This window comes from Pipistrellus kuhlii, unplaced genomic scaffold (assembly GCF_014108245.1).
Source record: "Pipistrellus kuhlii isolate mPipKuh1 unplaced genomic scaffold, mPipKuh1.p scaffold_m20_p_12, whole genome shotgun sequence".
NCBI classification, from domain to species: Eukaryota; Metazoa; Chordata; class Mammalia; order Chiroptera; family Vespertilionidae; genus Pipistrellus; species Pipistrellus kuhlii.
Genome location: NW_023425427.1, coordinates 50,758,837 through 50,783,041, shown reverse-complemented (window position 1 = coordinate 50,783,041; position 24,205 = coordinate 50,758,837). Strand labels below are relative to the sequence as shown.

The 24,205-nt window shown below is 35.1% G+C and overlaps 1 pseudogene; it reads right to left on the bottom strand.

Annotated features, from left to right (window-relative positions):
• Nucleotides 1–5,863: 5,863 nt before the first annotated feature.
• On the bottom strand, nt 5,864–7,289 carry LOC118716076 (annotated as a pseudogene).
• Between the last annotated feature and the right edge of the window lie 16,916 nt (nt 7,290–24,205).

Genomic DNA, 24,205 nt, shown 5'->3' with positions numbered 1-24,205 from the left:
TTGTGTTCAACTTCTCTTCTACTAAATCCATGTGCTCCTTTTTAAGAAAGCTAATGGTAGGCAGCTTATTATTATTATTTTTTCTGCAAAAAGATTTCGCCAAAGCTTACCATAAAATATATTTAAACACAACAGCTTCAAAGAAAGTCAAATAGAAACAAAACAAACTAAAGGAAGCATAGGTGTTACCAGGTATCTATATATATATAAAAGCCTAAGTGACCATTACGGCAGAATGATCAGAACAGCCAGAATGATCAGTTGCTATAACACACACTGAGCAAGCAGGCAGGAGAGTAGTTAGAAGTGAGCAGGCAGGCAGAAGAGCTGTTAGGGGTGAGTGGTCCCAGATTGTGAGAGGAATGTCTGACTGCCGGATGACTGACTGCAGGGGTCGGACCTAAACTGGTAATCGGACATCACCCAAGGGGTCCTGAATTGCCAGAGGACACAGGCTGGGCTGAGGGACACCCCCCCACCCACCCATCCCCATGCACAAATTTTGTGCACTGGGTCTCTAGTACTGAGATAAAATGCTTACTGTAATTGATTAGTCATAAAACTCAGACTCTCTTATCAGAGGACCAGGAAAACATAATCCATCTTTTCTTGGCCTGATGGTAGAGTAAGATAAAAATTTGGAGTCATCTGTTATTAGGAATCAAACTTCTTATAAGGTGGCCTCTAAATCTGCTGTATGGCAAGAAATTAAAAATAAAATAAAAACAAATTTTAAAAGGCGGAGAAATCCCAGGGAGGTGAGGAAAATCAGAGCACCTTAATAATCTACTGCTGCCCAGCTGGCATAGCTCAATGGTTGAGTGTCAACCTATGAATTAGGAGGTCCTGGTTCAATTCCTAGTTGGAACATATGCCTAGGCTGCAGGCGTGCAGGAGGCAGCCCATCATGATTCTCTCTCATCACTGAGATGTTTCTCTCATTCTCTCTCTCATTCTCTCTCTCTCTCATTCTCTCTCTCTCTCTCTCTCTCTCTCTCTCTCTCTCTCTCTCTCTCTCTCTTTCTCTCCTTCTCTGAAATAAAATATATTAAAAAATAATCCACTGCTGCTCTAACTAGTTATTCCACTGATGACCCTGCTTATGTGGTCTTGGTTGCACATTTGCACCTTTGTTCTGAAATAATGGTGACAGACATAGCTGTGGTGGGAGCCTTCTTCACTGAATTTGGAAAATCAGTGGTGAAAATTTTCCACAATAGTATGAGTGATAAAAAAAAAAAAGACAAGGATTGATTTAATAAAAACCATACCTTAAGGTCAATTAAAAAGGTATGCAGTGCAAATGAAGAAAAACTATTTTAGCAGTTTTAAAGAAAACTAAGAATCCATTGAAATGGATCACATATGAAAATTTAAACATTTATACATTGGTTTTGGTCAAGTCTGAAAGAGATAAAATTGAAGTGAGCAGAGGGAGGTAAGAAGAACCTTGTGGAAATATGTACGAGAGCAGCTGAGAGCTAGAACTTCCTGGTCAACTCTGGAAATAAGTTCGGATTTTGCTCTAAACATGACACAAGGCCATTAATTTTGAGCACTGGAAATAGAGAATACCATTGTACAATATAAAATTAGTCTGATTGCTTTGGGGCCAAGGGAGAAATCAAGATAATGCCTTTTGAATATAGATATTAAGTTAAATACCTGGATATAGGAGTTTGAAGCTCAGGAAATAGACCTGATCTACATATGTAACTTTGAGCATCAATAGAGAGTAGAATAAATCTTTTGGCAGTAAATATAGAGAGAATACAACAAGGGGCCTGCACTCACAAATATTTATATTTCAACTAGTGATGCTGGAGCCAGAAAAGAAAGCTTAGGAGTAACAGTTTGTAAGATAGAATAAAAACCCCAGGAGTGTCATACTTTGTGACACTCTTTTTGGGTCACTGTTTTGTTTTGTTTTCCCCCCTCAAATAAATTTCAGAGTTAACTTGTCAACTTCTAAAAACCTGTATAAGAATTTTGATTGCTATTATATTGAAACTTTACCTAAATTTGAAGATCTTATTACATATGCAAATGATGTACCTCTTTAATTATTTGCATCTTCTTTTATATAGTTCAATAATAAAATTTTATATTATTCTGTAAGCCTTTTACTTAGCTTTTGCTATAAATCGTGGATGCCAATAGTCTACAACAAGAATAGTCTACATCAAGTGTGCCAAACCTGCGGACAGGCTGAGTAAGAAGAGAACACAAATTGGCCATGAAATGTGTCATTGCCAAGGCCATTGTCCACATTGACAACAGTCGTTTCAGTGGTGCAGGTTAAAAAAAAAAAAAAAAAAAAAAAGATTTGGAAAGTGACAAAAAATAGATCATGGATGCACAAGTCTTAACAGCTTTTTCAAGGGTTTTCTGTTTAGGAGCAACTATCAATACAACAAAATGAAATGATAATTGAGCAGATATGGGGTTAAGAGACACTGGTTTTATTTGCTTGTTTTGTTTTTTAAGTGAATGATACAGTGAGAAGGAAACATTGGTGATCCTGGAGGAGATAGGGCCAGAGGGAGGAAGCCTGAGCACATATGAAAAGACTGGCTGTCGAAGAGATAGGGGATACTTCATTCTTTGTCATAAAAAATAAAGCAGATAGTGCATGACAAGATACAGGTGGGGTGGCAGATTTACTGGAGGGATTCTGAAGGCATTCCTTTCTTCTTTTTCTGTTTTGTCAACATAGTGTGAAGCAAGGTCATCCTGAGATGGAGACAAGGAGTTTGTCTTATTACACAAGCTATAAAATAGTGACTCTAATAAAAGAAGCTGTCTGAACCTGTTTCCAAGGTTGTATACTTCATTTTCCTCCCAAGTACACTCGCTGCTGTCTACATGGCTCAAATGATTAGAAGATTATCTACAACCCAGATGTTTGATAGTTCCATGTCACTTCTTACAGTGTGGGGTTTATGAGGAGGTTATGGAGCCTGAAATATATACCAAACTGTTACTCACATTTTTCCTTATTTTTTGAGTCATCGGTATTAGAGCAAATCTGGAGGATAACCGAGAATTTATCTATACAAAGACAGGCTGAGGATTAAAAATAGAAGAGGTAACATTTCTGTTTCCCTGAAACAATCTTTATGTAGAAATTGAACATATACTTTATTCCTGTTCATAGACATAAAAGATATAAAAACATGTCACAACTGGAACATGACAGATAAATGCATATATTTTATTTCTTCAGAGTTACCGAAAGTGTGATAAAAAAAAAACCACATGAAGATTGGTACTTATATTGTGATTATTATACATATTTTATTGCCCTTTATTTTTAATGTAGTCCCATTTTGACATGAAATTTCATGTGAATTATTACCTATGTACTAAGTGGTCATTCTCTATTGAAACTTAAGGTAATATTGAAGTTCTTATCTTGGGGACACTGATGAGAAGAATCCACAAATACTATTTGAAAAACATGAAAACCGTAAATTTCTTATCTATTGGCAATTGCTCATATTGTTCGATCTTAGTTAGTTGGTGTTTTGAATTCATTTTTTGTCATTTATTAATTAGAGAAACTTTTTAGATTTGCAATTTTAATTTGTTTTGAAAGACTCCTTTATAATTTTACTCTGTTTTATGTTAGGACTTTCTTAAAACATGTTTCTGTAAAAAAAAAATTATAATATATCCAATTTGGAGACATAGAAGACAATTGATCCCTGAAAATCAGTAGGGACTTGTAGGTTATAAATCTTGGTCTCTAGAGTCAGGCAATTCTGATTTCCAGCTCTCCATTGAGTTGTTGTATAACTTTAAGTTGGCCACTTAATCTCTCATAAACTAAACTTTTTTATATGCGAAATGGGGAAAATCATAGCACCTCCACAGTTGTAAGGATACATTGAGAAGGTGAAACGAAACACTTCTGTGATGTATTACATGCATGTGCAATGGCAGCAATGGTAGTCACATATGTGGAAAGCAGCCTACTTTAAATTTTTTTTATAGAGAGGAAGGGAAAGAGAGAGAGAGAGTGAAGCATCATTGTGAGAAACATGTATCAGTTGCTTTCTGAATGTGCCCTGGCAGGGCTCGAACCCACAACCTAGGTATCTGCCTGATTGGGAATTGAACCCATAACCTTTTGCTCTACAGGGCAATCAATATACCTATCATTTTCTAAAAAAAATAGTCCAGTTTATATCCTTATAAAATGACTCTGACATTCAGCACTTTGATGGCATTGCTTCTGTATTGCTATGCACATGTCTGTGCCATTGTAGTTTTTCCTGTAGTAGTTGATTTTACACACATGTACAAAATATATAAACTAAAACTATGCTACAAGGAGAATCATCTTACAGCAAATTGCCTCAGCAATAAAGTTTTTAAGATAAGTCTTAAATATTCCAGAACACATTAGTCCATAGCCTAATTATTTTCAGTTACTTATAGAAAAATGCAACCGCAGAATTATTCCCTACTTGGACTGATGATTCCTCTAACGATATAGGTCTAACTTTGGATTAACATTTAGGTTAAGAAATAAGTAATGTAGGGTGTTTGGAGTGATCTTTGGTTTCTTTACATAAATATACCGTAAAATGTTTTAAATACCATAATGATTGTGACTCAGAAAGTCAAACTTCAGTATGTATTGATAGCAGATGTGTGGGAAGCCGTGTTCCTTGGGGCCCGAGGGCAAGGATGGAGCATCGGGTAGGGACGCCTACCTGGTCTCCTACAGGGGATTGAGCACAGGGTAGGGACGCCTACCCGCTCTCCCCTAAGCCTTCAGGGTCAACTAGGGACAGGGCAGACCATAGCCCCATTGTTAGAGAGTGCGCGTGATGCACGACTTATCTGGATGTTCTCAGCTAGGCTGTTCTCAATGATATCTAACCAGACGCTTGCTCTATGTATCTTTTCCAAGAATGTCTTGAGGGGCTGACGGGCGGCCTTGTCCTGGGAAAGGGGCACTTGGAGAAATGCCCAGAAAAGCCTCATAAATGTACGCTTGCAACTAATAAAGTTGCTGCAGTCTCATCATGGACTAGCAGTCCTCCTGAAGTCCCGCTTTCTCTTTGTCTTTATTTCTCTTAAAACCTCCTAGCCCTACCTCCAGGACCTGTGATGCCGGCTGGATCCGGTACAGATGTCAATGGAAAGGAGGCAGTATTTGGTCTGTTAAGGGGATAAAAAAGGAAAAAGAACATATTATTTTTCTAGAGAGGAAAAAGGATATTAAGGAATTATAACAGGGAAAGAAAAGCCTGGTCCTCAAAATAAAAGGGCCATTAATTGAAGAGATCAATATTACTTTTTATTGACACTTGAATCAGTATCCCTATTACTAGGAATAATGCAATAAACTCTCATTTTTTATGTCTTATAATCATTAAGTATATGTAAATATAGATAAAAATACAGATACTGTCTAGTGATCAAGTAATTTTGGAATAAGTCCATAGACCAAATCAGAACATTCATAAATCATTTCTGTCTTATCTGCTCACTTATACCCAAAGAAGCTTTCATTAAGCATAGTGACAATTTTCAAATGATGTAATAGAAAATCTGATTGCAGTATTTCATTGTTTTGCTGAAATATATGTGGGGAAAAGAAGCTAGCTGCTTCAGCTATTTTAATACTAGTCTATTCTGGATGATATACCTACAACACATGTATGCAAACTTCATAGATCATAAATTTCCCATGAGGGGATATTACTCAGTCTGTCATTGGTATGCATTTGCAAAACCACTTAAATGCTGCAAACATTACACATTTCAGTATCAGGCACTGCACAAGGCCTATCCTCCACTACAATAATGCTGGTGTGTACTTCTACACAAGCCCCCTTAGGGATGTCCATCAACTGGGGAGGTTATCAATGAATTGCCTGACATCCATCATTTCCTGTTAACAAGAGCTGTGTGTCACGCCTTCATTGGTTCGAAAGGTTACAATGTCCAGATTTACAAACGTTTTAGCTTTTCTGTGTGTGTGTGTGGGAGGGGGGGGGGGGGAGAACCAAACGCTAGGGGAACTGAGGAGTCCAGATTGCCATGGCACTGAAGAACAGCTCTATTAACTCCACTGATGGGACCCCGGGAAACGAAGCCACAAGGGAAACCAGCAACTGAGTCAATGACACCTGTCAGTTTTTGCTGTGTTAAGAGCAGTGTATCAAGATGAAGGCTCCTCCATGAGAAAATCCACTCTGAAGAAATGCCATTGCTCACCTCTTTTTCTATCAAAGCGGTTGAATTTTCTGCTGCTGGTTTAATTCCAGGTTCATCGCCCTGTGAATCTGGTGACAGCCCAATAACAGCAAAGAAAAGAGACAGAGCCATGTTCCTATGTACCCTGTTTCCCCGAAAATAAGACAGTGTCTTATATTAATTTTTACTCCCAAAGATGCGCTAGGTCTTATTTTCAGGGGATGTCTTGTTTTTACATGAAGAAGAATACTGTACACATTTATTGTTAAATGAAAAGAAAGGAAATTTATTACCTGTATATGGTATGGCAGTACTGTAGTTGTCAACACAAACCAGACAAATTGAATCCTATAGTATCAAGAATTTACTCATTTATTCAATGACAATCATGTCATCATCTTCTGGAACATCATCATAACAATTCAATTCCTGAATTTCCTGGTGAATTTCTTCTGACTCCATTTCTTTCAGAATCAGTGGACCAAATCTCTCATATTTAGCCTAGGGGGGCCTTATTTTCAGGGGATGCCTTATATTTCACTCAGAAGGAAACCTGTAAATAGGTCTTATTTTCGGAGGATGTCTTATTTTCAGGGAAACATGTAACGTTGCAGGCATATCTGGGGCATACAGAGAGATGTGTCTGATATATGAACTTTTTAAAATATATATCTTATTGATTTTTTACAGAGAGGAAGAGATAGGGATAGAAAGTTAGAAACATTGATGAGAGAGAAAATCATCAATCAGCTGCCTCTTGCACACCCCTGCAACCAAGGTCCTGGGACCTTTCAGTCTGTAGGCCGACGCTCGACGTTCTATCCACTGAACCAAACCGGTATTGGTGATATATGAACTTCTGATACCTGCAAAGGCTCCTGCTCATCCATGCCCTGGATCTCCCAACCCATGAAGGAAAATGCCTGCAGCAGAGGCCTTCCTGGCCTAGGGCACTTTGGACAGACTGACAGCATGTAAGAACCAGAAACAGAATTTCCTTTACCTTTCCAGCCTTTACAGACATCTCTTCCACCTCCAAAGCCAGCAAGGGCAGTGGCCAGCAGAGCCTTTCTCATGCTTCATCCCTCTGACATTGAGTGCCCTGCTGTCCTCTTTACTGTAAGGGTCCCTGTGGTTACACTAGAGCAGGAAATTCTCCTATTTGAAGGTCATCTTATCAGTAACCTTAATTCCAACTGCAACTGTCATTCCCACTTGCTAGGTAACATATTCACAGGTCCCAAAAGTTCAAAATGTGCACATCTTTGGAGGGGCCATTTTTCTGCTGACCACAGTACTCCATTAGCCTAAATTCCATGCCTAGCTTTAAACCTCTAAAACAAAGAACTGAATGTATCATCTGTAAAATTTGAGTAGAAAATATCTTTTTTTTTTTTTTTTTAAATAGTATTCATGACATACGGGGGCTGCAAAACTTTGTTTTTGGTTGATTGATTTAGATAATTTTTCTTAGTTCTCCATTTGATTTTGCATAAATTAAGCTAATACACATTTAAGCTCTTAAGCAAACATGGATTCCATTTTTAAACTTGTATTAATTTTAGAAACAAAGGACAATGAGGGATACTTATGGATTTTAATTAATTAGGTTCTGAAATAAAGTAAATAAAATTTCAGAACCTAATGACAGCTTCTGTATAAGACATATTAAAAATGACAGCATGGTTGGCACTACTATGTTTTCTTTAATTCTTTATGACCTTATTTATTTAACTTTTCAGGGTCAAAAAAAGTAATAGGTATTTGATTTGAGTGTATGAATTTTTAATGTGTTTCTGGCTCTAAGGCTGTCAGACCTCCTGACCTTTAAGCTTGAAGTGATTAGATCAGCAGACAGGATAGCCATTGTTTCATGTGTAAACAAAAGCCTTTTTTTTTTTTTGTCTTCCAAACTAGTTTTGAAATTAACTAGCATGGTAGAGATACAATTTTGACTCAATACCATAGAGTAATTAACATGATATTCACGTTGCAATAATTTTCACTGATGCTGAGCAAAGAGAGGTTGCAGCATGAGTTCTTCCAAGATCCAGGAGGTTCCTTTGTTTATCTTCAGGACCTCAGGGTTAATTTTTGCTAACTCCTTGGTTTGGAGAATGCTTTTGATGAGGCCTGAATGCTTAAAGGCATAGGTCAATGAATTGTGAGTGGTCAAGGAGTTTTTATTTTATATGTTGGGCATATATTTGGAGCAAGAGTAACTATAGTAAAAAGAATTCTTTTAATTATTAAGCACACAAGGAAACTTCAAAACACAGGAGTTCACATCCTTCCCAAGGCTGTCATTGGTGAGCTTTCAGATAGGATACTAAACTGACCTTTGCATTGCTCAGTTTATCTATAGCATGACATTTTTGCCATCCTCTTTGAAGTCAACTTGTATGGCTAGCTACTGAACCCTAATCATCTTTTGCTGTACAGATCTTGTATAATCAATAGAGATCTTTTTTTTTTTTTTTTTAATAACTTCAGATTTCTGTTTTGGAAGGGATTTATTTGTTCATCAGATGAAACCTTCATTTTTACATTTCAAACCAACACAAACTTTGTAAGGAGGTAAAAAAAAAATCAGGTTTTCTTTATATTGTGTGTGAATTACATGAATGGGTTTTACAGTTTTTTTAATCAGTTATCTTTCATTTTGTTTTGTTTAGAATTTGGCTGCTTTGGTTATTGAAATTTAGAGAGAAGATTAAAAACTGAACTTGGATTAAAATATCAGCTGTACATTTTTAAGATCTCTGTCATGTTTGGGATATAAAATGGGACATAACAAAACATTATAAATTACAAGATTAAAAGAGATAATATGTTTAACAGAAATCTTGCTAATATATACTCAAGAACTCGTCTTTCATTGCTTTTTGTTTTGTTTTGCATTTTTCTTTTCTCCTTTTTCAGTTACTAGAGTGGTAAATTTAGGTTATTTTTTCAGGTTCCATTGTGTTGCTTTCTGCTTAGGTCTTATGGTTGCACGGGTGAAAAGTTGGTTGTTGATATTTAGTGGTATCAAGTAAAGGACGCACGTGGTTTAAGGCTTTCACACAGGAGTAAGGAAAATTAGAGGTCTCCAGGATTGTAGGCCAGTGAAATAAATCTTTAGGATGGCAACTTTAGGATCTATCCATTAAACCAAGAGAAATAAGTAAAATCATTTCTTGAATCATAACTTATTTAGTAGCACTGGCCTACTTAGTGGTTAGTATTTACTTTTAGTCATGGACTTTTCTCTGGAGAATTAAAATTTCCCTCCCATTAATTTCTGTGCATCTCAAAAGCATTTGTGTCCCTTAAATTAATATTACCACTCTATTGTCTGATAAAAATTATTGTCTGTATATATCTTTTCATTTATTTGTACACCTTTGTTCATGCGATTTGTGGTTATTTCAGAAAAGAAGAATCCAGAACATGTGCTTCTTTATATTTTCTTGTATCTTTGCATATAGCTTCTCAATTGCCTTGTACATGACTTTATATTCTGTTGTAACCACAGTTTTTCTTTGCACAAAAGATTTGCTAACAAGAACCCTGATTTCTCAAGTGAACCCAAACATTTCTAATTAAATGTGTGTTTAATATCTTTCAGAGAAAAATGTCTATCCTTCCAATAAAATTAGTGAGCAGTACATGTCTATAATAATAACAATAGAGTTTGGTGACTTTCAATCTTTGTATAGAAAACTCCTTTTGCTAATTAACTAAGAAAGTCTTGAAGAATTCTTGTGCTTTAATTTCCATTATTCTATTTTTGATGATTTGTTATACTTAAAAGTGATTAAGATAATTTCATAACTGTAAAGGAAATGTCAAGAACAAAGTTTGCCTTTAATTTAAACTACTTATTTTGGGGGATATTTTTAATAACTTAGGTGATTTTTAAATTGGTCAATATGCCATACTTATCCAATTTAACTATAAGATTATTGTGGGCTGAAGCTGTTTTTATTTCTTTTTTTTAATATATTTTATTGATTTTGTTCAGAGAGGAAGGGAGAGAGATAGAGAGCCAGAAACATCGATGAGAGAGTCATCGATCAGCTGCCTCTTGCACACCCCCTTCTGGGGATATGCCCCCAACCAAGGTACATGCCCTTGACCGGAATCGAACCCGGGTCCCTTCGGTCCCCAAGCTGACGCTCTATTCATTGAGCCAAACCGGTCTCGGCATGTTTTTATTTCTTTTTATTTTACTTTTTTAGTTAGCCTTGCAGCAGCACATGAAGCACAATAGTAAGTTGTGTTATGAAACACCAGAGTAAATTGAGTGTCTGTAAAATAAACCCAAAATAATCTTCTACATATATATGTTCCTCTTTTTTTCTTAATTCGCTATCATTTAAGCATAATTCACAATTTATCCCAACTCAGTTTGTAAGAAAACCCCAAAGAAATTACCAAATTACATACATATCTATCAGAAAACCTTTTGTCATGCTATCAACAAGATGGATACACACACACACACACACACACACACACACACACACACTTGGTTAATCCTCTCTCGAGGATATTTTCCCATTGATTTTTAGAGAGACTGAAAGGAAGAGGGAGAGACAGAGAAAAACATCAATGTGAGAGAGACACATCGATTGGTTGCCTCCTGCACACACCTCAACCTGGGCCAGGGAACCTGCACCTGAGGTATGAGTCCTTTAACAGACTTGAACTCGGGCATCTTCAGTCTGTGGGCCAATGCTCTATCCACTGAGCCAAACCTTCTAGGGCAACAAGATAAATATTTTAAATTCAAAACTAGAGAAAGTAGATTAAATATCAAAATATGATACAAAAGTAAAATGAAGTAAAAGGTTAAGACATTGCAAAGTAGGAGTGGGATATGCAAACACTTGTTATTTGTTATTTTCCATAACTTTCAAGTAGCTCATTCCCTTTACCTCCAACAGTAACATTTGTGCAGAAAGGTCATTTTCATTACCCTTAGGTTGGCAATTTCCAGTCTCCCTTGCCCACAGGCATTATTGTTATTTACAATTTTTCTTAGTCCTATGAAAAACCAAACAACCTTCAGTGTAAGGCTAATATATGTTAAGTGCCTTAGGCACGTTTCAATTAAGTTTTAACATAGTTTGGAAAATTTCCAAAACATTTAGTGAATATTACTTTTAATCACTTTCATTAAAATTAATAACAAGTGTTAAAAAGTAATATAACAAGGAGCTGGGGGAATTGAATTCTTAGTTTCTAAAGGACTGGCTGCTTGAGCTAATGTAGAATTTCACTGCAATCCAGCCCATGCCACCTGGTCCCATTAAATACTGCATTTTTTTTTGTGGGTAAAGGATGGGAGCTATGTACAAATTAATTTCGTTTTAATATTTTCATATAGTGACCATATTTACTAGTTACAAAAAATAATGAACTGGCATGTGAACAAAATTAAAAACTTTCAATTAGATTCATCCATCCTTTTCCACTTACTGTATTTTTTCATTTTAATTTATCTTTACTGTTGAAAGTATTGCAGATGTTCCCTTTCCCCCCCTCTCACCCCCCAATTCCCTTCACCCCGCTCCTGTCTCTTCCCTATGCCTTCCCTCACTATTGTCTGTCCATGGGCTATGCATATATGCATATACTTTCATTGTGAAATATATCAGTATGTTGCACGCTTGAATGTCTCTGGATCTTTTATGCTCATCAGTCTATTTTGTTCATTAAATTCCACATTTAAGTGAGATCATTTGATACTTAACAATATTTTACAGAAATACTTAAAGATGACCTTATCTGAATCCCATTCATGTAAGTAAAAAAATATACCTTTCAAATGAAAAACTATGCCAAAAACTATTCAGAAATACCAAAACCATTCATTATAAGAGGAACCAATAATGAATTGTATCTGTGAGATTTTTCTTAAAAAAAAAAAGTACAAATAAGACATTAAGTTGAATATATTGTTGAAATATAAAAACATAAAATATTATAATAACCCACATTTACCTCTCAAAATATTATTATATAGAATATAAACTTGAAAATGAAACCAAACCATTGGCTTTCTACTCTTAGTATCCCTTTATTTTCTTAAAAATAAAAAGGCCTTCAATTGCATACCAGCTTATAATACTATTGGCATCATATATAGCATTTACAACAGTAATATTTTATAAGATTCAGTCTGATATAGATATCTATATCTATCTATATCTATCTATCTATCTATCTATCTATCTATCTATCTATCTATCTATATTAGGTTTAGGTAGTAATTTTTAACCTTTTAAAGATTAAAAAAATGTTTATCAGATAAACATGATTTTTCTCCATTTCTTCCATTCAAGTCACTGTTGTCTATGTAAGGACCACATAGTGGAACATGAGCAATTTAATGATTTTGAATAGAGTTATTATTCTGGAATAGTAGCAACATTTTTATTAAACATAATTCAAAATGTTTTGATTGCTTTATTCTAAATTTCCTTCAAATAAAAAAGAAGGAAAAATGATATTACATAACCTACACAGAAATGCATAAAGATAAATCTCTTTTCTTTGCAATGGCAATGGCCTTTTTATTGCCTATTTTCTACATGCCTATCTTTCATGAAAACCCATTGAATACAATTAAACTGCCATTCCAAGAGGGAAGGACATGGAGACCAGAAGAGTTATCTCAGAAAAAAAGTGGTAAGGAGGATTATGACAGAGTACCTGGAGTAAGATAAGGCAACATTGGTCGTGGATCAACAGTAGTGACTGTCATGCTAGCAGGACCAGTAGGAACAGATAATACCTGGCATGGCTACTGAGGGTCTAAGAGTGTGAACTCTCAGACAGATCCTTAGGAGAGGACGGCTGGGAGAAAGCACCCTTGAGAAAATACTGAAAAACGTGGTATGAGAAAAGCATCCAGGTTCATGTTTCCCACTGTTCATATTTCGTGAGAAAATGAAAACTGGTTTTATGGTGTGTGTAGTAGAGACTCTGACAGATAATTTCATTCCCCAGGTATTATTTTGTCCGCCTTTTCCACTACAAAAACTCATTTTTACTGTCCAAATCTGAAGAAATGTCATTTTGCTCCACCTTTTTTTTTTTTTGGTCCCCCAATTCTCAAGCAAAGTAATTTCTTTCTTTGCTTCCCACAGTAATTCACACACACACACACACACACACACACACACACACACCCAACACTTTCTCTCACTATAGATTAATCATCTCAAAGAAAGGGTCAACACCTATTTAATTTGGCATTCTTAACTTCTAGCACATTGACTAACACATAATAGATGCTCTAATATATTTAATGAATAAATTATTTAAGCATTGTAGACAAACAATGTAAGATTAAAGGATAATAAGATCAGAACACTATGCAATATCAAAAGTTTTTGAGGAAAAAATGGTTCATGTATTTGAAAGAGATTCTAAGTAAATTTCAACAGAAATTTCTGGATTAAGTGTTCTTCAAAAAGATGGACAGAGTCATATGAGGCCAGTTGGGGAACACTTAGAATCAGTGTTTTGCCGCATTTGCCAATATGTTACTAACCCTTAATAGGGAGGAGTTGACAAAGAATAGGAATTAAATCACATTTCATATATTGTAATCAGTTATAAAGACATGTAAATTACAATTTGATGATCATTGTGAAACTCTTCCATAATAGTTTGGTTGTTCTCAATTAAGTTGTTTGCATAGTTCCAAATTCAAAAATTAACATTTTAAACTGTTTACCTAGCTAGGAACCTGATTTCTTGATAAATTCTATAGTACCTGAATCTGTTAGCATGGTTCATATGTCCATAGAAGACTGACTAGAAGTTTTCAATTGGATTATTTCCAAAGCATAACATTTATGATATACAATATTTTAAATTAGAAATTAAGAAATAATTTATTTTGAAATATTATATGGTTATTAATAAACAAGTAGCATATATAACATGTTAAGTATTTTTCACCTAAGGATACATATTGATTATAGACCAAGTAAAGTGATCCTTCATGTAAGTACACAGTGAGAACTTGGGCAATGTTTGTTATTTTTTTCTACTCTTGTTTCTAATTTGATTTCTCTAAAACTTTGGTCTATATTTCCATAAAAGCTTTATCCTATGTGAATTAAACAATTCTTATTGATGAAGGAAATACATCTTTAAAATTGTTTCCAAAATTTTTACTTCTTTCCAGTTACCTTTAAAGTATAATGATAATGCATCATTATTAATCCATATTGCAGTTGAACTTGAAACATTTAGACCAGGAATTATAAATTGAGCATCTATAGTCATGATTTCACTAATTTAGCAGAGTATTTACCTCTTGGTCATCTGTGAGCAGACATGTGGAATTTGTATGAACATAGTTGTAGGTTGGCTAGGATCTTTAGGGCAAACATTATTTGCATTTCCAATCCTTTAAGACTGAGAATGCCCACAAGAAAATGTGACACAGATTATACAAGAGTAGTCACTGGTTCTTTTACTAAGTAATTATGGTGTATAGCCCATGCAACTAAATCTTTTTTTGTGTTTAAATACAATTTTATCTTTGATTCTTAGTAACTTTAATCAATTAGGTAAATACCCATGGTTCATATGGAAAATGATTGACTAAGGTTCACTTCACAGTACATTTGGGTTAATACAGGCTTAATGGTTTGAAAATATAAAGTGGATAACATAGCATTAGATTAATTTTGCCTTTATAAGCAAAACCTAGCTAACACATGGATACATAGCTGTGCTATGATGATGCCAATTCTCATTACCAACTGGTCGTAGGCCAGACATGACAGGCACACACATGAATTTTTTTTGGATGAAGAGACAAACTTGGTTGCTGAATCTCTCATCTTCACCTTTGGATGGACAAGCAAAAGGAAATGCCTCCTCACCTTCCCCCACCCCAAATTCCTACCAGATTCTGCCATTGTATTTCCAATGCTTAGTAGGATGAGCTGACTTGACAGGAAATGATATCCAAACAAGTGGTCATATTCCTCTTATCTCCAGATATAAAACCCACAAGAGGTTCATTAGAGTCCTCTTTGTCAAGATCTTCAGGACACAGGACTCTGAAAATGGATAAAATTATCATGTAGTAATCACATAGTGATTGTCTAACCAGCTTTTCTGTTTTTATTGAAGATAATACCTTTGCCTTTGGGAAAATTTCATCTCTCTCTATTACAACAATGTAGTGACAGCGGTTAATTATAGCATCTAATTGCCTTGATAAAAATATGACACAGGTAAAGCATTTCACATTCTAGTCCTGGAATTTCAAAGAAACTGGAAACAGACTAATTCTTAAGTTTAAAATCAGAAAATAATGTTTCAACTTCAAGCTTACGATCTACAGAACAAAACTAATGGGCAGAGATGAGAGATGACATATGAGAGAGAGCATTAAATCTCTAGTTCTAGTGTTTTCTGTGTCTTATTACGGTTGTTTGAAGGAAATGAATACATAATTTTCCTCATTGTCTCAGCTAATTTTGATTGGGGTCAGTCACTTGCTATTAACATAGTCTTGTTGAAGTGCAGATGATTTAATGGCACATAGAAACCTTTCTACCAAGAACTTTCATTTTCTTGTTTTCTGAGCTCAAATTCAGCATCAGGTGTGGTTCTAACCTCTAAATCTTTTATTTTCTTAGAATTTTTTATGTGTTTTACCCCAAACATGCATATGGCTAACTAATAAAACTAATTTCAACTTCATTAACAAATATGAAAATGCAGATTAGCAATCAGACTGCAAAGAAAATAATATATTGCAAATGTTTAGTGTTTGAGAAATTGTAGAAAATGAACACATTCATATTCTTCTAGGGGGATTTTATATTTGTATCAACTTTTGTGAACAAATGTTAATAATTTACACCAAAACACTTAAAAAAATATGTTACTTTTGACCCAATAATTCTGCCTCACGTGCATTTATCCTAATAAACTAATGGTAAGTGCATAAAAAGGTTTTTTTCAGAAGATTGTATATAATATTTTATACTAGTGATAATGTGCAAACAATGTGAAGTTAGTAATAGGATATTATGCCCTGGTTGGTATGGCTCAGTTGGTTGAGGATCATCCTGTACACTGAAAGGTTGCTGGTTCAATTCCTGTCTAGGCACATGCCCAGGTTTCAAGTTTGATCTCTAGTCAGGGTGTGTGCCAAAGGCAACCTATCAGAGTTTCTCAATTCTCTCTCACTCTCTCTTTCTCTCTCCCTTGCTCCCACCCTCTCTTCTTCCTTTCCTCATTCTCTAAAATCAATAAAAACATATTCTTAAAACATCATAACAAAATGATATGATATTATTGATGTAAATTGCAATATATCATAAATCGAATAAAGTACAGTATTCTTAAAATAATGTAGAAGAATATTAAATGCCATAGCAAGATACTCATAATGTATTATATGGAAAGAGTATGTAGAAAACAAGTATTTCCAGGGTTATTTTTACCTTTGTTTAAATGTGAATTATATGCCTAATAAGATTAAAAATATATGTGATTCAGAATGCTAATAGAAATTATCTCTGGGAAAAGAGTTATTAGGTAACTATCATTGTTCAAGTTTACTGTCTACGTTTTTTTCATCACAAATATTGTGAATTAGAAAATACAAAAAAATCATAGTTTAAGCCAAAAAATGTCATTCCATATATACATGGCACATTATTGATTGTGCAGAACTTTGGAAAGTTGACATCATTTTGTGAATGATGTACTTAGAGATTTATTTATTTGCTTTTTTTGTTAGACTGTGGGTCATGCCTTTTAAAAAAATCTCATAGAAAACATACTCAGTGAGTGCAAACCATTATGCAAACATATTGGTAAACTTGCTATAGGCTAAAGTACAACACTGTGTATTCATGTGTGAAACAGATGATGGGAGGTGCCATGTATCCCCACTGTCACTGAGACCCTCCGACAAGATGTGTGATGGGACAATTGAGAACCACTCGCACCATGCAGGGTACAATGCACCCTCAGTTTTGATACATTTTACCTTTAATTTTAGAGAGTGCTCATTGCTTGGGTCATTGGAATCTGACTTATGGCAAGATTTGTCTTAGGAACAAAGATCTTAACTTAGACTTTGAGCTCAAGTGACATGCTGTAGTACATGTATTAGAGATCTTTATAATAAAGTATTGGTCACAAGCCTAGACTAAAATAAAATGGTAACTTGTTTGTACTTTTCCTTTGAATTTGTGTATATGTCATTTATCTCCTTTGGTAATTTTAACTGTACAGGCAGGGATGGATGTGTTTGTGATAGAATTAACTTATTTTTACATCCCCTAGAAAATAGCTTAAAAACCTCACCCACACTTCTGGCATAAATTTAGGAAGCCTAAGAACACACATATACACAAACATACTGGAAAACTTTTCATTCTATGCCTCCCTAACCTCTCCACTCTACTAGAATATTATCTATTGTATCGCAGTCAACTAGAATACTTCTTGAAGTTTAGCGAGCATTCCACAAATATTTGTTGCATTAATTGCATAAAATGATGAAAAAAGGAATCCATTATATTTGAAAATATGAGAGTATAGAAAGAACCACTCTATCATACTTTGTTATGAGAGTAGAGAAATGCTAGGTTACTGTAGGTCAATGAATATATGGGAAATGAGGAAATCACTCAGATTTTATTATATTTTGTTATACATCTCCAGAATATTCCCATAGACTTTAACTGTTTCTGAGTCTTATACAAAATCATTTAAATGGTTTCTTTATTATTATTGACTTAATACCCCTCTGTTAAGTGGCAGGATGTCAAAGACTCTCCCCTAGCCTACCATCGTTAGGGTCTTCCATAGAGGGAGACCTTTATTCTCACTTTGGACACCTAGATTGCTGTATTATCTCACTCATTTCTCTAGCCTCCATTCCTTTTCCCAGCCGCAGGCAAATGGCTTTCTAGGATGGTGTTCAGCTTCTTTGAAAGGGGGATCCACATGAATAGTTTTAGTGACTCTAGTGACACAGATCTTTAATTTTACCATAGACTTCACTTCTACCTGGGACATATATCAGGTGCTCCTTGAGGACTGAGTTGAAGTGATTTCAAACAAAGACTCTTTACCTATTTAACCAGAGTGATCTTTGGAGACCCAGTGCTCCTTCCTATAATTTGGCTCCTGTAGGGGGAGACACAACATATCCCCGTATGTCCATATCTCATTCTGTTTATAGTGTTACAGTCTTTCCTCCTGGGACTCTTGGACTTTGAACAACATTGTTTTTTTGTTGTTGTTTGTTTGTTTGTTTGTTTTGATTTGGACTTTTTTGTTGATGTTAGGTTGTAGGGAGCAGTTATAGGGTTAAGCCTCAGACTGACCTGCTGGCAAAGCTGTAAATAAGTCTCAGCTTACAGGGCAAGCCCTCTTAGCATAATTAAGCTTGATCTTGTGACTGCTCCCTAGATCTTTCCTGGGTAGCTAATGGGCTGTGGGAGGTGCAGCAAGGGCTGCCAAAACAAGTGAAACTCATAAGAACATTATAAGTATGGTGACCACTACCTTGTTTACCTCTGACAATAAAATAAAAAGCTCAGCTTGCAGTCTGGGTCTGTTCTGTTGTCTCAGTCATGCACAGCAAATCCAACTAGACCCAGCTTATTCTCTTTGTCTTTTCTTCATCCTTTGCTGGCCCTCCTTCAGGCTCACCTAACCCAGGTACATTAGGTGTCCTTGAGCATTTTGGACCAATTACTGTATCAATGTCGGCCTGGAGTATAGAAAGAACCACTCTAGAGCTGTCCCTTTCTTTAATCAGACATGTGTCTCAGCTTTAACTCATTCAAGCTATTTATTTGGACATTTACAAATCAAATATATTTGCTTTGTCTTAGGAACAAAGATCTTAACTTAGACTTTGAGCTCAAGTGACATGCTGTAGTACATGTATTAGAGATCTTTATAATAAAGTATTGGTCACAAGAGAATTCTTCTTCAGAGAATTTAAGCTAGCTTATAACAAAAGGCATATTGAAACACCCACACAAAAACAAAACAAAACAAAACAAAACAAAAACAACAACAACAACAAAAGACATATTTAATGAATTAATAGAATATGTATCAGCAGAGCCAAGTTAAGAGATTTCAAATTTGGTCAACACAGGTAATGTGATTCATATTTATATCTAAACATTCAGGAAGCCAGAATGAAAAGAGGACATACATCAAATGCTTAACTAATGTAATTGGAAAGTAAAAACCAGACTGCTTTTCCAGGAGAAACAAATATACAAATAATCCTAATGGATTGTAAATAAGATGAATAGAGGGAAAGAAAATGTCCTAAATAAAATGTTAACACAATGCAGCCATTTATTGAAATATTTGAGAAGCATCTTGAGTTTGTCAAAACATTTCCCCTAGAAACATTTAGGATTGTGGTGAACATGCAAAATATTTTATTTCTAAAATTAACTAGTCTATAAAAATTTCACACCTTCCCATCATGATTAATTGAATTTTTTTTTTAAGTTCAGCAACATTTTTGTATACTTATTATTAGTTTAGTACCCTTTTACATGCCTGGAAGCATGGCAAGCAGCTTAAGTTGGGGATTTATCAGGTATGAAAATTTCAATTCTATTTAGTATTGTGATCTCCATAATAAACAATGATTTTGTGTATTCTTTTATTGATTAGGGATTACTGGTATAGTTGATGGAAAAGGCTTAAATTATTATTATTATTATTGTATTTGAAGGATTGGATCACCATGGGATTGAAGAGGAAAGAGTACAACCAAGAGAATTATCAAGAAAGGTACCCATGGTGATGGACAAAAATCACAAATCCTCTCTTGGGCATGTTAAGTTAGAGGTGCTTGTTAAACATTCACCTCTTACTTAACCTTTGCAGCATTTGATGGAGTCTAGCACTTCAGCAGTACAAAAGCTTTTTTTTTCTTTTTTCTTTTTCTTGACTACTCCTCCTTTTCCTCTAATTATTGTTTGTCAGCATTTTAGTGTCCTCACTATTTAAATGCTGCTTTTTCCTTGTGGCCAGCTGTTTCCCTAAGTTATCAGGACTATACAGACTTCAATAACTGTATGTATGCTAATGATTCCATAATACTTTTTAGCATAGATCTTTCTCCTGAACTCTAAGACCCACTGATTCAAGTCAACCTTATCTTACACATCTCAAACTTTTCTCACCAACTTTCCCCAAATCCCTATTCCACCTTTATCAGTGAATAAATTTAAATATTAATTATCAGATACTCTGCCAAGCATTTTATATCAATTTAATCATTTAATACATACAACAACTTACTGAAGCAGGTAGGACCCCACTTACATATGAAGAAATTGAATAAACAAACCAACAAAAAAATAAAGTAGTTTCATTTCAATGCTAGATTTCCCATGAGAACAATATAAAAAGAGAACTTGGAAGTAATAACAATATTTCACAAAGGAAGTGTAAAACTTATAAGATTAGGGCTTCTTCTTTCCAACTACAAAAGTTTAAGCTCTGGCTCATCACCCCCTCCTCCATTTTCTTAGCAGGCTACTGATGAGAGTCCTCAGAGACACAGAGGCATTCAGTTATTTTGTAATGGTGGAGAGCAACTGCCTGTGATGAGCGTCTGAGGCACAATGGAAGTCAGTAGAGCTACATGTACAATGTCAGGGTTTTTTACAGCACTTTCCAATTAACTTCCAGAGAGCCTGACTACAATATAGCCAGCTGCTCACTCAATCAATTTCTACACATTTTCCTGAGCTAAATGGGGCTTGCATGACTGAATTTGCATAGGAGTTTTCTCCAGTTGCAATGTCATAGCTAGTGAGTGAAGTATTTGGAAATGACTTTTTTTTGTGTGTGTGGTGGGCATGCTCTTTAATTTTACATCTTACCTGTCTCTTTTGCTGACATTGCTTTGCATCTCTGAAATTTGTAAATTTGGAATGGGAGTCAAAGACTTAGTGATGAGAAGAATAAGGCAAACTCCCCTCCTTTCATAATTTATTCATATTTTTTCTAGGTACAGATTGATTGTCTATTATGTGTAAGGTACATATTGATCCTCTACTATGTGAATATAAGAAAGAGTTCTTGACATATGGAATTAACATTTTAGGGAAGAGTCAGAAAATATACAATTAAAAATAAGATAGAGAGGCTCTGATTTAGGGAGGATAGTCAGAGCAATGCTCTGTAAGAAGGTACCACTTAAGTTGAGCCTGAAGGACAAAAAAGAGTCAGAAACCAGAAGACTTTGGGGAAGATAATTTGAGGCAAATAGAAAAAAAATGGTGAATCTCTTTTGTGGACAAGAGCTCATTAGGTACAAAACTGGCAGCTGGCCAGTGTGATTGCAGCATATAAGATAGTTAAGTGATAAGAGACAAAATGGGAGAACTTAGCAGAGAGTAGTCCATTCAGGGCCCTTAAGATCATGCTAATTATTTTTACTCTACATGACCTGGGCATTCAAATGATTCTTTTTGCCTGTCTTCATTGTTCTAAGATAATGGATCAGGGAAATGCAAGAGAGGAAGAGACTGACAATTGCAGTGATACAGGGGAAAGATGCAGAACTGAAGTGAAATAAATGATAGTGATGCTAAGAGTAAATATGTTATGTTATGTTTTGGAGGAGAAGGTGGCTGAACTAACTAAATAGATGTGGTTTTTTTTGTGTGTGTGTGCAAATTATGATTGTAAGCCCCAATTTTGGCTATACTACCCTGTTAGTATAACACTATAAAAAATGTTTCCATCTTTTAATCTAGAAGGCTATTACATCTTAACAAAATCAATAGTTTATGTTACCTAACTTTCTTAAGTAAAACTATAGCCAGATAGGTAGGAGTGAAATGTTTTATAATGAGCCTATGGGAAGAACCATTTAGATGCATAGAAATGTCAAAGATGTAGAAACTGAAACATTTCTGCACGCAAAACAATGGTTTTCCTAAACCAACATTCCTTCAAATTTGATGCCTATTGTGTCTAAGAAGAACCAGGTATGTATAGAAAAATTAGAATTAAACCTAAATTAAACTTATAGATATGTAATTGGGAAATATATCTGTCCTATTCATACACATGATACAAATTACTGTATTGGAGAAAAATATGTTATTCTGCCTTTCTAAATTCTTTTGGCCAGTTTAATACTCAAATTGACACAAAACAAACAGAAGAAAACAACCACATTTATTATGTAGGTACATACAGGTGTTCCATAAAAATATGGAGTCCAGGGCAAATCAGGCATTTGAGGTTTATCTGCCATGTTGAGCTAAGGAGAAAGAAGTCTTAGTGTTTGGGACTTCAAAAGACAGAAAATACACACTGAGAGGGAAGTTCAAATGTTTGGTAAACAAATGATTTCTGGGCCATCTTTAACAATGGGACCCAGAAAGGACTTTGATCAAAAGGGTCTTGTCAGGACCCTCCCTGTCTGTCACAGACTGATTCTTATTAAACTATAGTTTATCAAAGATAATAACTCCTTTTCTTGAGCAGGTTCTCCATCTAAATTATTATTTTTTTATCTTTATTGTTGAAAGTATTACATGGGTCCTCCTTTTCCCCCACATTAACCTCTTCCAGGCTGCCCAGTGCCCACTCCCAGGACACATTGTCTGTGTCTACAAGTTATGTAAATATGCATACAAGTTCATTGGTGGATCTCTTCCCTCCCACCCTCACCTGCCTTTCCCCTGGCTTTCAACAGTCTGTTCCATGCTTCTATGACTCTGGGTCTATTTTTGATCATCAGTTTATTTGGTTTATTGGAGTCCACATATGAGTGTGATCATGTGATACTCATCTTTCTCTACTGGCTTATTCACTCAGCATAATACTCTTGGTTCCATCCAGGCTGTTGTAAAAATAAACATCTTAAAATAATGATATCTAAGAGTCATATTTTGGGGTGACAAATCATTCTCCCCCTCTATTATTAATAGTTCTTACTAAGTGACATACAAAGTGACAATAGAAAATTATTTACTAAAAATGGAAAAGAGTATAACACACCAACTGCTAGTTGAGATAAATTATTTAGCATATCTTACATATATTTTAAAGAAGAGTTTTCTGAACTCAAAAAAATATGAAAATCAGCCACTTTAGTTGTTTAATATGGTTTCTTGTGTTGTACATTTTGACTTTAGAATATTGTGCTGTGTTGTTATAGCCTGATCCTATCATAGTGAATTCAGGAGTACTTTGAATCTATCCTATATAATAAAGAGCTAATATACTAATTAGACCAAACAGCAAAATGACCCTCTGGACATCCTTCCGGACCACTGTCTGGATGACATTCAGGATGAAGTTGGGGCTACCAAGGCCAGCCAAGGCTGTGAGGGCTGGCTGAGGCTGAGAGGGCCTAACCCTTTGCAAAAATTTTGTGATCAAGCCTCTAGTACAGAAAAAATTTCTTATGGAAAGTTTCAGACAAATCTTTGTTAAGTCACTTTATCCCCACTACAACTATAGCTTGTGAAGCCAATGGTATAAAATAATGACTCATTTCAAGACAGTTACAAGATTTTCTATTTTTCCTAGTTCTTTTTAATTTCAGCTATCCTCAACTGCTGAAAATGTACCTGTATGTTTTCCAAGAAATGAGGATAAAGGTATAGGTCCTCTCACAAACAGTTACCAGCAATGGCAACATAGATATACTCAAACCACAGCAAACATCTGATTAATAAAATGGAATCACTTGTAAATCAGTGGTGAAGTGTCAGGTCCTTGAATGGGTTGGAGGATTTATTCTAATGAAAGAATGGCAATAAAGAAGCATGTACATCGGAAATGGGGATGGAAGTAATTAAGACCTCCTTTGAAAACAGAAGGATAAATGAAGGAGTTGGGTAAGGCTAGAGTGTTAATAGGAATTTAAAAAACAGCTATAGACAATTTGTCTTCTTGATTGGCCAGCTTTATGGAGTTTTCTCAAGGCAGCATCACATTG